General features: G+C 44.3%; 1 protein-coding gene across 7 annotated transcripts in view; it reads right to left on the bottom strand.

The window, feature by feature from the left end:
* ARFIP2 (ARF interacting protein 2) overlaps window positions 1-16,380 on the bottom strand; it is a 466,032-nt gene that overhangs the window by 294,014 nt on the left and 155,638 nt on the right. Inside the window, exon 1 of one of the 7 annotated variants that reach the window (XM_069640487.1) lies at window positions 8,329-8,349. The exons of the other annotated variants lie outside the window; for them this stretch is intronic. The gene's annotated coding sequence lies outside the window, so the exon portion shown is untranslated. Of the gene's footprint in view, window positions 1-8,328; window positions 8,350-16,380 lie in introns of those variants that run through there. 7 annotated transcript variants of the gene reach the window in all.

The following is a 16,380-nucleotide window of genomic DNA, read 5'->3' as shown; positions in this document are numbered from 1 at the left end:
CTAGCTCACAGACATTACTGTGGCCTGCAGCACTTGGAAGTCCTCCATGCCACACAGCTCCGGCTTTGGGCACCAGGTAGAGGGGACTCTGGCAGCTTTGATCCTCTCACGGCCCGCTCAGGGCCCCGCTGTCAGTCTCTCCTTGGCAGTAGCCGACATCCTGGCCTCCAGGCAGGACCCTCCTTGGCAGCCTCCTTCTGGGCAGGAATTCTCCCCTCCCAGGCCCGTCTCGTCTGCTGGTTTTCCCTTCCTTGCTGGCGGTTCCACCTTTTATGTACCTGTGACCTATTAACAGGTTGCAGGTGCATGCCCTTGAGTCCAATTGCCTGACCACAATTACTGGTGTCCTCTGGACATGCCTGACCGTCACAAGTTTCCAGGCTTCTTCCTCGCCCCAGTACTAGAGTGGTGCAACTGCATATTAGTGTGTACAACTCCTAGTCGCCTCTTCCTCGTCCCAGTACTAGAGTGGAAATAAGAGTAAATGATTGGCAATAACCTCTGAAGGTAAGGTTTACTATCACAAGGGAAAGGGGGTGATACCATGCCTCGATAAAAAAATCCTCTCCCCAAGGACCCTCCACCCAGGTGATCCTCCCTCGCTTTTCCACCCCCAGGGTCAGGATCCAAGAGCAATGGACTTTTCCTGGCCACCTGAGAAGAGGATCCAAGGGGAGTAGGTTTGAAGATGCCTTCAGGTTTATCACCCCCCCCACCCCAATCTCATTATCCAGAATGCATCTGGTTAATCTTGCGTGTTCCATCTACAAGGGTGGGTTTTTGTAGTGTCTTCTATTTATTGATTATTGTACATGGTGTGTTTAATTAAAGCATATATATTTAATGCAACTTGGTTAGACATTACTTTATTTTGGACTTTCTACTTTGCTGTTTGGGTTGCAACTGAACTACATTCCCACCCCTCTTGAGAGTATAGCCTTCCTTTGGCCCACATTACCACAAAAGACAAAAGGAGGCATATCTCTTATTTGTTCCCGTGTTATGCCCGTTTTACCTTTATGATTGTGTTGGCTCTTGTTTTGTATTGTATTGTATTGTATTGTATTGTACAAAACGTACTGAACGCGACATTCACCCGAAGGCATCTTGGCGTTTCTAGTAGTACGGTGGACAAGGAAGATTTAAAAAGGTAGGTTTTCAGGGCCTTTTGGAAAGCTGAATGAGTGGCTGTAGCTCTGAGGGGGAGCAGCGGGGGATTCCAAAGGTCTGTGGCCACCACAGAAGACCAGCCCCAGATTCAACTGTATTTCACCAGAGTGTTGGGTAAGAGGCAGGCATCAGCAAAACGCAGAGCCCGACAAGGCACATACGGCTGGAATTTAGCCTGTAAGTACTTTGCTCCTTGGCCATAAAAGGCACGGTGTACTAGACAAAGCGCTTTGGAGCAGATGTGTTTCTCTACAGGGAGCCAATGAAGTTGCCGGAGAATCAGAGAGATATGGGAACAATGGGGGGGTTGAGGTGGCCATCCGTGCAGCAGAACTTTGGAGGGCCTGAAGGCGCTGTATGACATAGGCACGTTGTGAAAGAAATAGGGAGTTACAGTAGTCAATCGAGGAGGTGATGAGAGCAGAGCCTACCAGGGCACGGTTATGGGGCAGGATGTAGAGTAGGTCGCGACGACGCAGTTTCAGCTGGAAATAGCCCCACTGACAGATTGTGCTAACTTGTAGAAGTGCGAGGGTTGGGTCGGCGCTTTAGTCTACTCACCCTTGTATTCCTGCAAGACAGAAGTAATTTCATCACAGTGAGGGCTTGTGGGAGAAGACTGGGAGGACACTGTAAGTGACTTCATTCCAGCAATCCAACTAAGTCAATGCCTAGTCTGGGATGCCCAATGGAAGCCCTTATTTATATATTTTGATGTCAAGTTCTTAAATCTGGATGATGAACCCTTATATAACGCCCCTCTTTGAATCCCCCTGACCTCACTGAGTCAAGAAGTAGGTATGTTTTGCAAATTAAAAGGTTTATTGGAAAAATGTATATATATATATATATATATATATATATATATATATATATATATATATAGCACTTTTATGAATAAATTAATATTTGATAACACACTTATGAATATAATAGTGATCAACAATGGTTAATATTACAAGAGCACACTCTCTTTAATCAATGAGGAGTTGGTATAGACAGAATAAGGTAGCAGAGACTACTTGTATGGTTTCAAGGAAATGCAAGATGGGAAAGAATGCAGCACAGAAATAAAATTGATATGGTTTCAACAAGAGATAATATGATCACTTTTTCCCCTTGTGACAACTCACTCCCCCCCCATAGGCAATATAATGAGATGGAAAGGAGAGCACACAGTTTTCAGGAATACAATCAAATGCAGTTCAAATTCCAGTTCCCCCCAGCAAGCTTAGAGAAAACCGGTATGCTTTTAAACAGACAAAAATACTTTTAAATGTGATTGCAATTAAGTGAAATTATGCTACAAATAATTTTAATTCACTAAAGGAGATTCAGGGTAGGTGATAGTGACTTTGAATTGGGACAGGTCAACACTAGCAATGATTCATGAGTGATTAGCATGTTGAAAACGTTGCAAGCAAAAGACAGCAATTTTGACAGGAGCTTTTCAATTCGCTGCACTTTTTCCGAGTGCGTAAAGCGCGATTACAGAAAAACTATAAGGAGTTGGAATGTCGGTTTTGGGTTTGGGGTTTGTTGAAAAGCTTAGGAACTTAGCTTTAAATTGACAGTTACGTCTCGCTTCTAGGACATGCGGTTCAAAAGATACAGACGTTTTTGTGGAGGTATATTTTAAAAAATAAAGTAAATCTTTCAGAATGACAAATGACGCTTTTACAGATTTGAAATCACAGAATGGACACACGATTTCTATGCAAGTCTGGTCAATTTGAAATGGTTTAAATGAGATTATTTTAGACTAAGAGATTGGTTCTGTACAATTCTTAGACTGGATACTCACTCCTAGTTTTGGACTGGAATGGGCCTGGGACTGCACTATCGCCACCGGACGGTCAGGCACTGGTTCTGCTCACAGCGCGCTCTCTGGTCTGCTATTGGCACTGCACAGCGGTCTGGTCTGGTCGGTCTGGATACAGCACTGCTCTCTCTGGATTTCGGTTCTGGCACAGGGCTCTGGGCCAGAAGCCAACAGCACGGCAAGGCTGTTAAATAGTTTGGTTAGGTTGCTGGATTCTGGGGCCTCTGAAAAGGATTCAGCTTGTGGATTAGGCCTCTTTTCTCCAAGGTTCTAAAGTTTAGTTCTAGAGTTTGGTTCTGGAGTCTAAGTTCTGGAGCCTCAGGAGTCTGGAGTTCTTGTCTAGATATGGTCGGGCAGCGTGCTGCGCAGGAATTGATGAGTAGTGGAAAAATGAGTGTCCCTATCTGGGTCTCAGTGGTTCTTTTTATGTGTTCTCAAAGGAGGTGTGGAGGCTGACTTTCTATGCCTAACCCTCTGAGGAGCCTGCTAGGTTAAAGGATTTACTGTCCTCTGACTGGAGAAGGGAGTAGTGAGTCAGAATGAGTCATCAGGTATCATCTTCATGGCTGAAGGAAAGAACACTCCCCCTTGCATTTACTTAGAAAACAATTTTTCATAACCAAACATGCTTCCCAGATACACAAGTTGTTGAAATTACATGTACACATCACAAATTAATTAAGACAGGTCTCTGTTCAACCTTGCTCTTTCTAAGAGCTTCGGTTTAGAAATGACAACTTATTTGCGATTTTCATGGGTTTCGCAATATTGGGTTTGCACCAAACCTTACACAGAGGTACACACCCTCTCTGCGCATATTACTGTATGTTTGCATTTTTCTAGTATAAACACAGTGTCTACAATATTAATAAATCCAGGGTTTGGTCTCAGAGCATCCCACGGCGTCCAACTTAGTCTTGAATTGTGAGTGAAGGTGTCATTTTAAGAATCTCAAAATTGTACATTTCTATCAGCTGGTTACAATTAGTTATCAGTATTCTTATAAAACATATATTTGCCTTCACTTCAGTACACTCATTGGTTTGTCCCCACCCCTAGAAGCTTGGCTCGACTCAGTCACATTTCTTATTTCTCCCAGAGCAGTGTGGCCAGTTACACCCAAATCAGCATATTCTATTCAGCTGAAAGAATCCATTGTCTTGTGTTCCTGCTAGCATACCAGGGTGCCACTCTCCATCTGATTAACAGGACCATGCAATTTCCTGCCTTGTTGCTGAGAAGACTAGGTGTGAAGAGTTCTCATAGACAAGCAAGTCTTTTGAAGTCTCAGCTAACTCAGGTTACTGTTTAGCTTCAGAAATACAGGTCTCCTGTCAGAATTTAGATCACCAGCGCCGGTTAGTGGCAAGCACCGGTATTGCAGTTTACAGTTTACAAAGCTCTAAATGCATAGGTTCAACCATTCAACAATTTACAAATGAAGTCTCATATTTAGATATAACAAATGAGGCCGACGCGTTTCGGTTCAAAGAACCATCTTCTATCCTAAATGTAATCCACCACCTCTGGGCTATAGCTCTCTGCGTGCTTTTCGCCTTGATCTGCACAGATATTGTCATCCCCTCATCATGGGTCACCTTCCTATCCTTCTTAACATCTTACACGCTTGCTTCGGGGCCTCAAACGTTGCACTTGTCACTAGTCACGTGACTCTTGGCAAGTAGCAGATGGTGTGATGTGTGCATGCAGGCAAGTGACTTCTGCCTGGCTAGTAGCTTGAGACTTGCACTTTTCCAGCAAGAATGAGTTCATTGTAGCATAGGGTCGTGGCGGTTTATAAGCCACCAGCCCTGGGTCACTCTCCTGGGCCATAGTCAGGTTGTTGATTTTTGTTTTGCACTCTGGCTTTTGCCAGGGCCTGACAAAGACGCTATTAGGCTGTGGCTTCCAGTTCTCCTTTTAGATCTGGTGTCAGCCTGTGTCTAGGATATAGGCCCCAGCAAGCTCCTCTGTTCTCGTTATGATTCTGGTCTGGTCTGCAACAGGGTCCAGGCTATAGCCACCATCTTTTATGTTACTCTGTGCGGCTCTGGCTCTGCCCCCTCTGCCTCTCCTGGGCTTCAGCATGCGCCCGCACCAATCACTTTGCAAGGGATAACGTGTCCTTTTCACCATATAAGGGCCATGGTGAGAAGGACACATGGCCTGTGTAGTCACTTCAGGCAATAACCCCTCCGAGTCTTCGACGTACTCTTGGCCTTCTGTCTCTCAGCTCAAGTCTGCACTCCTGCTTCCTTTCTCCTATGCCTAGGAATCAGAGCCTCCTTCATGCTGCCTGGGCCAGATGTCTACCTCCTGATTGGCAGTGGTGGTCGGGCGGTTCTCTATAGTGGTCTGATTGGGAGCAAGACTACGTAGTTCAGAACTCGGTTAGGAGGGCTATGAAGAGCTAGTGGCCATTTTAAACTTGTGCCGTGTGCTCTTGGCGTTTGTTTGCGGGGCAGGCAGTTCCCCCACCTCTCCCTGGTTTTCTGCCTTCTTTGCAGGTAAAGGTGTTCAGGCCTGGGGAATTTTGCATCTTTGGGGCCGGATTGCTGCCCTTTTCCTTAGGAATTTCAAGTTGGTGTCTTTACCGCCTGCACAGTAAGTCCTTGTAATGTCTCGGAGTGGTTGCATGATCTACCAAACCACTTTACTATCAATCGCTTACCACTCCTCTCTTACACCTCATCCTTGTTGCTAATATTTAGGCCCCTCATTCACCTGATCAACTCCAAACTCCTGACTCTCAGCCTCCGACATTGTGAATTTTAAAAGGTAAAGAGTGAGGCAATCTGCACTCTTATTTCTCCCCTTCTCTTTTCCTGTAACTGGTCCTCATTTCCTGTTCTCTGAAGTCTATCATCATAGATCAGGGTCCTTAATTAGGATTGGGTAAGCAGGAGCTAAAAGCAGATCCTGGGTATCCAGCATTAGCCAGTGACCAGGAGCTGCTTAGGAACCAGTAGCTAGTACATAGGATTCCACAAATCTAACTTCCACTAAGATGCAAACATGCATTTGTCCATTATTTATAACCCCTCATGCTTTAAATGTTGTATAGATGTTTCCTAATGTTTATTTATAGATGCAACCAAACGGACAGCATTTAATTCACATAGGTGTGTTTGTTCGGCATTGGTTGCCCTGGGGAGCCAAAGGTAGCTCCTGGTAGCTGTTGGTGTCAAGCTAACCAGGCTCTTCTGGGATAAAAGCAAGAGCTAAATAATTCACAATGCCCCTCAATTTCGAACTCTGTAGCTCCATCATGCCAACTCGATCAACCCTTATTTCCTTAGTATATCCTTTTCCATCCCCCAACTTTCCTCTTTCCTTTAAGTATGCCGAATTCTTGCAATTCTTAAAACCCCTCTCTTAATTTCTCTCTTCCCTTTAACTACTGTCAAATCACTCTTCTTTGTTTCCATTCTAAACTCTCTCTATATCATGGGTCTACAACCTTTGTCTCTCCAGATGGTTTGGACTGTAGCTCCCATCGACCCTAACAAGCATAGTCAAATGGTGAGGGATCATGGTAGTTGTAGTCCAAAACGTCTTCCACCCTTGCTCTATAGGGACTAACTCTCATGCCTCTAACCTGGCTTTAGTCTTGCCAATTCATGCTCTTCTGTGTGCAACCGATTTCCTGACTTCCTACCATCATTCCAAACATTTATGTCTTCTTATTCTTTTAAACTTGTCTTTGTCTCCGGCTTGTTAGTGGATCTGCGCCACTCTGTTTGCTTACTATATGGGTCTGTCCTTTCTTGGTCCTCTTACTATTACTCTAATCACTCATACTCTTTCTTGGGCCAGTGACAGGGTGGTGGGACACTCCCCTTGTGATTTGGGGTCCCACAAGCCTCAGTCCTTGACCGTTTATCATTCTCTTTCTCTCTACATACTATTCCTCCCTCTTCTATTCTTTTTTCTTTTGGACTAATCTGACTTTTATGCTAACAGTTCTCTAATCTTTATCTACCTTTTCTGACCAGACTCACTCTTCTCTTTCTACCATAGCGCTCTGGTTGCTCACCCTCTCTTTTCATCGCAACCCTCAAACTCATAATTCCCTTTTTTTAAAAGGTTTGCCCCCTCCCCACATAAAGCACCATATTATGCGGTTCTTACCTTTACGGATACCAAACCTCTGATTCACACTAAGTATTTTCTATGACTGGACTACTGCTCTTTGCCCCCTTCATTCTGTTTTTAACTCTGCTATTCATCTTTCCTGCTTCTCCGTCCTCTCGCTGCCCTTTGTTGGCTTTCTTTTTCTGCTCTTCTTCATTTGTGTTGCTTATGTATTGGTTTAAAAGTGCGAGAGTGGCCTTTGCCTCCCCAGATCTCTTCTCTCGTTTGTTTATTCTCCTAGCTGACCTTTCGTGGTCTCTCTCTTTTCCTATTGTCTGAAGCCAGCTGCTGAGCTTGGCACAATCCGAGCAAGCACATGGCAGATGAATAATATGCCCATAGTGGTGGGGACCCAATATGCCATTTAACGGACAAGGACTGGTGCTTTTAATCTACTACAGTGGTGATTTGGTGCAGTCCAAAAGCATAATAACATAACAAAACATTGCATTTTGCAACATCATACTAGAAGGATATAACATTATACCAATGGAATAAAAAAAACCTATTCTACTCGCGGGACATAGTACGAGGGCAGGTGCCAAGCCCGTCGAACGGATTGCCCTTTATTCTAATCATTTGGAGTATTTTCTACAGGAGCAGAATGTTCATTCACCTTATGCTCATTTCTGAGGGCACGAGCAGGAAAGCGAATTGTGAGCGATAGGGAGATTTTCCCTAGGCCCTGTGGTCAGGGTGTTCAGGCAGGCCATCTTTTTCAAGGTTCCAGGGAGGTCCTTGTGTCTCCCCCAAACTCTCCAAGTAGTAGAGAGTTGGAGAAGCCCATGCTTGGCCCTTAGGCGGCGAGAGGGGTGGTCAACGGGCACAGTACACACTTTTCACAAGTGCCCAATGAGAGATTCTGCACACAAAGCATATTCTTTGTACAGAAAAGGCAAAAAGGTAAAACATTAGTCTAACAGCTAGGTAAACAAATATGCAAACCTGGAGCAAGAGTTCCGTTAAAAGTATTTCTTAGAAGACAAATCCTAGATTGCTTTTCCTATGTAGGACATAGTGAGGCCCAGCGCATCCAGTGTGTGTGGTTTGGGACAGGCTTTTGCAAAAAGAGTTGCTTTTTTGGCAAAATGTGACCCAGGAAGCAGTTTATGGAGTTCTGGTGGAGTTCAGGCTACATCACAGAAGATCCTGTGTGGAAGAGGGTGGCCCCCCAGAGATACCCGGCTGAAGAAAGTACTCACCAGCAGCATCAAAGTCGGAAGTGCAATACTGTCGCTCCAAGATGTCATTCTAGAGCAGGTGCTGTTGCGGTTTCCAGGATGACGGTTCCAGCAATGACCAACCATTGGAGGGGGACTCCAAGACCCTTTGCGAGGATGGTTATTAAAGAGTCGGCACCCCCCAGGTCGAGCCCGAGCCAGAGGAGCAGAAGGGCGAAGTAGCTGCCATCAGTGGCAGTCTGTGATGCACGGTTCCTTCGTCATCCTCTGGCTCAGGGTACGGCTTCACATGATGGGGGTCACAAGAATCAGCCACAGAGACACGCTATAAAAACCACTGGCACATCCAACTGTTTTTGGCTTTTGTGTAGAAATGAGATACGCATTGTACAGGTGCGGTCATGACGGAATCACCTGGCCAAAAGATGGCAACTTCTGAAAAAGTGTGTAATTAATAGCAGGGTCTGAAAAATGCGTAGGTAATACATATACACATGCCAAAAACGTTGGCTTTGCATATGCTTGTTTTTAAGAGTACTTCAGAGCAAGCAACAGTTTTGAATCAACTGTCTAAAGGTTTATTGCACTAGTAGCACATTTACAGCTGCAATTAAGACAGTACGTCCCTATAGCCCATTTAGAAATAGCACCGGCAGGCTAGGGTTTGATGTTACTGCTTGGTAGAGCAAGCTAACGAGATCCGGCCAGGAGGGGGGTGTTTTCGGCAGGCAAGGGCAGATAATGGGCGGGAACTGTGAAAGGGACTGGCATGACTAAAGGCAGTCAATGGCCAAACACATTAACGCTGTGTCCCTCCTCACATATCACCAACCTCCACGCTGCAGTCTAATGCAATAGCTTGGCTGTTGGTGGCGCCTGGCTTTCATTTCTGGGGGAGCGATTTCTCTCCAGCAAAGGTTCATGGCTCCTACAGGTCATCGCAGGAGGTTGCCCGGCCCTCGGTTTTTGGTTATGACTGCAAGTGCCACATTACGGGGCTACCTGGGGGCCCGGTTTCCGAGGTCCCCCACAGGCAGTAGCCGACTATCGCCCTTACTGGGCCTTGTAGAACTGGCATTTTGCAAAGGGGCTCGGGGGAGGTATCTTGAAGTATCGACCTCTCGGGTGGTGATAGTAACACATCGCCGTTATTATAGTGTCACGCGTTTCGGGCGTGATGGATGCAGAGTGAGAGGCAGGAGACGCGGACCCCCCCACTCCCCGCAAGAGTCACCATGGAAACAAAGCGTGGAAGAATGTAAAGCTGGCAGTAGGGGCGGCCCCGTCACATCCGGACTGTGTCCGGCTGCGATGCCTGAGAAATCGTCCACACTCACGTTACACATTAACCGGCCCTCCCCTGCGGACTCGGGCATCCCGGAAGCAGCCAGCCTTCGCCTCCCACGTGTGCCAGAGAGGGGAGTGATCTGACAGACCTGATAACACAAGGCCACCACCACCACTACTCCTCCTCCTCCTCGGTGGGTTGGGGTCACCATAGACCCACGATATTGGCTCGAATTAATCTGCTTGAATCCCATTTTCTTACCTCTAAACACAAAATGCGGGAAGACCGTGCAACAACTCCCCAACCCTCCCACCCCCACGTTCTATATACCTAAACCAAACTCTCCGTCTATCCATTTGCAATGAGCTGGGATTCGCCCCCTTTGGTATTAGGCCAGAGTATTTCCGGTCACCACTACTCACTGCAGCACCCTCTCCCTCTGGTGGTCTTAGCCAGACTTCTCCTCAAGATTCCTACAGCTAGGCACGAGAAAGCCTTTGCATTCCGGGATTTTTTATTTTATTTCCATTATGAAATTTAGGAAAACTACAACTCCCAGAATTTCGAGCACAAACAGGCCTGGATGGCCTCTCACACAGTGGTTTTATTTGGAACTTCTATTCGGACAGCAGCCTGCAGATCACTAAATCTCCCTGTGGGGAAGTCCAAAGTGATATTCTAGTCTCAGCTGGCGCTGAAGTGCTGCCTACCTAGGGAAGGCGATAGATAAGAGGCTGACCCAAATCTAGCTCGCTAGTTTCCTCCTACTATTGGTTTGCTAAAAAATCTAACACTTGGGGAAGTTGTCTGAAATGTTATATCTCCCTCTTCAGTGTATTCAAATAGCAGAATTATCTGCACAATTTATAAAAGATTATTTTCTTTTCCTGGTGCTCAACAAATCCGAGTGTCCTGAGGGGTTCAAGGAATCAACCTGAAGACTTCTGGTATACCTGTTTCAGTGGGTTATACAAGAGTCTGGCCGCTTTCTTCAGGACCAAACCCAGGAGGTTAATCCATCTTCTTCTGTGGGTGGGCAAGAAGTCGTGGCTCTTCTGTATCTGTAGTGGGAGAGATCAAATGGACTGGACATCACTATGTCTACCGCCCAATAAGGGAACTTTTCGTTATTCCCTGGTCTTCTTACCCACCATCAGAATTCTGGTCGTGTTCCAGGAGACCTGGTTTTTACTCGCCCAAACTATCCCTGTAATGAGAAGACCACATGGGAAGATGTTCTCAGTCTTCACCAAAATGTTATATATATGTGAACGGAGGATAGCACGGGGCAACATGCTGGTCTTGGAAGCAAGACCACGCAGAGCAACAGAGGTTCGAATCCCAGATCCGCCCTTAGAAACGCTTAAGCGAGAAATAAATAAAATAAAGTCCTCATGTTACTTCTTACCAGTAACGTGTTTGGCCACTCAAACATACTGGAAAATCAGGCTTCCATACTAGTTTTCTTTCTAGTCTTTCGTTTGTCTTTAATTCCTGCAGGCACATTACCCCCCACGGATGGTGTGTAATCTGAAATAATCCCAAAAGGTAACAAGAATTCCCCCGAAGCGTAACGTTGCCCACATGTAACCCGTGGTATATATATATTTTTTTTTTTTACTTTGTGTGCTATCAAAATTATATTGATTTTACAAAGGTTGTTAATTCGTAATTGTGTCCATTATTGTTTGTGGTTGTGTGTGGTTCCGTTTCTAATTTCCTTGGTTCTTTATACTTTATTACTTTCATTTGATAATTTCTTTCTTTATTTCTTTGTTACTTTTCTTCTTTATTTTTTCCTGTATTCCGGTCGCTGTGTCTGCTTCTGTCCTTAAGATGTTGGATTTGTGTTTTTCAAGCATTTTTCCAAAGCAGCTTCTAGGATTTTAGTTGTTGCTATCGTCCAGCGGGTTTTTTTCCCACTTAGGAGGCGGCACCACCAAGTATCCTCCTCTCGGAGGACGAAGGATTCCAGGAGCGGGGTTAAGTATGGTTTCCTGAGATAGACGGTTTTCGGGCATGTCATCAAAAGATGTCTTATTGTTTCGATTTCAGCAGTATTCTTGCAAAGACGGCACTTGTTCGTGTTTGATAGCCCTCTTAAAGCTCTTATCTCGTTTGTATGCAAGAGGTTTAGCCTGGCCCTTAGGAAGATGTTTCTTCTTCGTTTGTCCGGAAAGCATGTGAAGACTTGGTAGATTTCATTTAGTTTTTTGGGTTGGATGGGTAAATGGCCAAGGAGCTTATTGGCAGCTGCTTTTTCCAATGTATCAATCCAGTCAAGCTCTTGGAGCTTCTTCACCCGCATTGGATTTCGGGTTAGATCGTTCTCATCGCATCCGATCTTTAACAGAGAGGCTTTCTGTTTGAGCACCCATTTTGCAAGGATTTCGCTTCTCCCTGTAGTTGTTTCATCTTTAAGCATATTATATTGTGGAGCGGAGTCTGGCATAATGATTTTTCTAAAAAGGGCCATCTCATTCCAATCGACAGTTGCCTTCAGTGACAGCAGTCCCAGTTCCCTTCGAATTGCTGGTAGGGATGTCGATTTCGGAAGGTGTAGCAGTTCTCGCCAGAAATAGGCTTCCAATTGTGGCCAGATGTTTGGCGGAATAGTTGGCATACCTTCTCCTCCATATGTTATTGATGGAACGAATTTTCCTTTGTAATATTTTATTACAGGCAACAAAGAAAATCGGCCAAATTTTCTGTCTAGGGCCTTTGCCTGGGAGGATAATTTCCGTGTCTTTTCCCATAGGTTCGATTGCATACTTGTCTCTCTTTCGGAGGAGTCAATCATAACCCCCAAGTATTTAAAGTCCTTTACCTGGTCCACTTTTATGGAGTCTATCGACCAGTGGTTAGGTTTTTGGTTTGGTTTAGTTGTTCTTTCAAGAACCAGGATTTTGGTTTTCTCTTTATTGATCAGCAAATTGTTCTTAGTTACATAAGTGTTCAAAGTATCCAACTGCCGTTGGAGACCGATCGAGGTCTGATCTATCAGGATAATGTCATCAGCATAAAGCAGCCTCGGAATTTCTGTGCCCCCTAGTTTTGGTGGAAAAGTTCTGGGCTGGTCTTCGGAGTCTTTTAGGTCGCCGAGGAAGGCCGTGAAGAGGGCCGGAGCCAGAGGGCAACCCTGCTTTACGCCTCTTTTAGTTGTAATTTCTTCCGACAGGGTACCGGTCTGATTTAACTTTACTCTGATAAATGTTTTTGCATGTAGTGCAATAATAGGTTCAAGAATCTTGTCGGGGCACTTCCATCTTTTTAGCTTCGCCCATAATAGGTCTCGATCGATCATGTCAAAGGCCTGAGTCGGGTCCACAAATGCCAGATAGATCTTTTTATCTTTTTTCCTTGCCAGATTTTTTAAAATGCTTATGAGCATGATGTTTATTGTTGTTCCAACGTTTTTTGTGAAACCTGCTTGCAACGGGTCATAACATGACGAATTTTTTGCCCACTTTTGGAAACTTGTGAGCAGGTATGAGCCGTAGATTTTCCCTATTGTATCTAATAGGGCGATCGGTCGATAATTTGATGGATCGGATCTTTCTCCCTTCTTGAAAATTGTTACCACCATTGCTGATGACCATGAGCTAGGAAACGATTTTGAACGACAGATTTCTTTGAAGAGTATGCTGATAAAAGATGCCCATGGTTCTTGGTTTGTTTTTAGATCGAAATTTGATATCCCATCAGGACCAGGCGCTCTTGAAGTGGTTAAAGTCTGTATTGCTTTTTCGATGTCCTCTTTGTCCGAGTAGTCTTCCCACAGTGTACTACTCCAGGTGTAGGTACAAGTTTGAATCGAGTGAGTCAGAGGTTTCTTAAAAAGCGTAGTAAAATGTTGTATCCAGCGTTCTTCGCTTACTGCATTTGTTGTTGCTGCGATTGGAGGATTTCCTGCCCCCTTTACAAGGGTCCAAAACTCACGAGAATTTTTTCCATTAACCTTTTTTAACATTAGTTCGGCGTCTTGCTGATAGAGGTCAGCTCTGTGGAATTTTAACCATCCATTATATTTCTTGGTCTCCTCTTTAAATTGCCTCTTCAGCGATTGTGAGTTTGTCTTTTGGGCTTGTCGTTTGAGTTTTCTAAGTGCTCTTCTTTTTGTAACCAGGAGTTTGTTGTATTAGTGTGAGCCTTGTGGGGCTTTACTGGTTGTTTTTGAATAGTCACTTTGATATGGGACCAAGAGGGGTTGATAGTCTATTGTGTGCTGGCTTTTGTGTTTTTCTTCACCAGCAAGGTTTTGCCTGTAAAATTCAGCAAGTTCCACAATCCGGTCTTTTGTCATCCATAGCCGGTTTCCTTGGTTGTTTATTTCGACTCTTGTTTCCATAGTTGTTTTTGAGGAGTTGTCAGACAGCCAAGTTGTTTCCACGATATTATGGTCACTTGCTTTTGCTCGTATCACGCTGAAATTGTGGCATTTTGATGAGCTCTTTCCCATGTTGGTATTTGTTGCGCGTTTGTTGACTTTTGGGCTGCGTTGTATATGTGCCTCGAGTCCATCAATTTCACCCATTTTTGTCCTCTTGAGTCTCCCCGATGTGGCTCTTTTAGGTTGGTCGATGTTTTTTTCGGAACGGGACAAGACGCGTTTAGATCACCACAAATGCAATCATCGTGATTTCTGTGTTTGCTTGAATGTCATCGATCTCAGCTTCGATCATCCTCAGGAATCTCTCGTCCGAGATTGCTTTAGGGTTCCAATATACCGTTATTACAGCCAATGTTGACTTTAAAGACTTTTTACTTGTCGGGTCTTTTCTTGACCATTCCACTTGAATTGATAGATGACTTTGGGAAAATGAGCGTTTTTTGGTTATCTCGAGGCCAGAGCAGCTTTTTACGGCTATTAGCAAACCTGCGGACGGTCGGCCTATGACAGCTTTTTTGGCTGGTGCAATTTTTCGAGTGAGTATCCATCTATCGCTGGAGCTTCTGCTAGCCAAGTTTCTTGGAGAGCCACGATATCAAATTGCCCAAGGTTTGTATCTCCGTTCGTTGTTAGGTGTTTAAATCCCCTGGTGTTCCATGATCCAAATTTCAGTGAGGCTACATCTTTTGTTTGAGTTGGAGTTTCAGATGTTGTATGCCTCACTTCTGACTGCTATTTGCTAGAATTTGAAAATGAAGGTTTTGGCAGCCATGCCCAAAGTTGTTTAATTGGTCCAACAGGGGTTTTGCTATTTGTTTTAGTTAAGGACAGAGGAAGCTTTGCGTGATGAATTGTGGGAAGCTTTTTTCCCAGGTCTATTTTGGAACTTATTAGATTAGCCTCCGTTTGCGATGGATTAGTGCACCTTCGTTCTTCTGGCCGCAATATCTCCGCAGAGTTTAGTCGTGGATGTTTTATCGGGAAGGCTTCGTTTTTCGTTGATTGATGGTGGCGAATATGGTCTTGCTGCCTGATGTTATCCCAAAGGTTCTCTGGCAACCTTTCTCGTTGGTTTTTTGCTGGAGCTCGCTTTGACTTTGTGTATTCAGTGATGATTAGTCCTAATTTTGAGAGGATTTCAGAGTCTCTGTTGGATATAAACGAGTTAGAGCACTCCTTTATATGAATAAAAGCTTTAGCTTTTCTAGCAATGTGGTATGGTTCCACGAGCGTGATTTCCTTCGGGGTTAAACGTTTGAGGTCTTTGGTGTTTTTCAGAATCTTCATAATAGTGCTTCTATTCAAGGTTAGCGATTCCCTGTTTGTTTCGGATTGTTCCAGTTTTAGAATTATTCCATTATTGCTCTTACGGGGAGAACTGTGATCTAATCTATTTCTGTCCCATGGTCTGTTGTCTTTGATCTTGGCTTGATGAGATTGATGTCTTTGCTTTTTCATTTCTGCCGGCCCTTGTGGTTCCGGTTTGTCTTTAGAAGTTCTATACCTGAAGGATGATTGTTCTAGTTTACTTTTTTGCGGAGCTTCTTTCTGGAGAAGGTCTGAGCACGAGAGAGTTTGAGTAGTATTAGTTGAACTCTTTCTTCTGCGTTTTTTTGATTGTTTATCTTTTTCAAAAGAGAATATCGATGTTGGTTTGCATGCTCTTGGGGGAATTTTATCTCGTGTTTCTGGCGAAAGATGGAGGGTAATATTCATTGTGCTTTGATCCGCTAAAAAATCTTCAGCAGTTCTTGGAGATTTTTTTATTTTATTTGCAGACTTTTCACCAAAGTTAGATGAACTTTTCTGGTGATCGAATGCCAGGTAATTTTGTTTTTCATTGGAAGCTCTTTTTATACTGTTATCAGGAGAATTTAAGTGGTCAATGATGATGCATGTTTGATCATTGTGGCTTCGTTCGACAGCAGAGGTTTTTGGACCTGCCTGTGGTTTTCTGTTTTCTTCGTTGGCTGAGATTTCTTGAATGCCAGAAAATACAAATTGAACTGGTCCTGTTGAGAATCAGTTTGTGTATGAACGCAAGCGCTCTTTAGTTTGGGAGCCGCCCTTGCTGTATTGTTCGTTTTAGGACTTGAAGTTGCTAAGTTGAAACAATTTTTAGGTGTTTGGGGACTCTTTTCTTTTGCAGTGATGAAGCCCTCGATGAAAATCAGCTTTGTGTGCAACATAGCTAATAACGTAGTGTGGTCTCTCATTGTCTCATTGAGAGACTCGTAAAGTTTACCAAATGGTGATAAACCAATTGTTATAGCCGACATTATCGTCGTTAGGTCTGGTTTTTTTGTAAAGGATTCATTCTGCCTTCCAGAATAATCAGGTTGGTTTCTGTTTGATGCCTCAAAGGAGGAGTCTTGAGGAACCCTCTGTTCCTGCT

Source organism: Ambystoma mexicanum, chromosome 7q (assembly GCF_040938575.1).
Source record: "Ambystoma mexicanum isolate Mex_15411 chromosome 7q, UKY_AmexF1_1, whole genome shotgun sequence".
In the NCBI taxonomy this organism is placed as follows: Eukaryota; Metazoa; Chordata; class Amphibia; order Caudata; family Ambystomatidae; genus Ambystoma; species Ambystoma mexicanum.
Note: the sequence above shows the minus strand (reverse complement) of the source record. Positions and strands in the feature narration are given on the sequence as shown.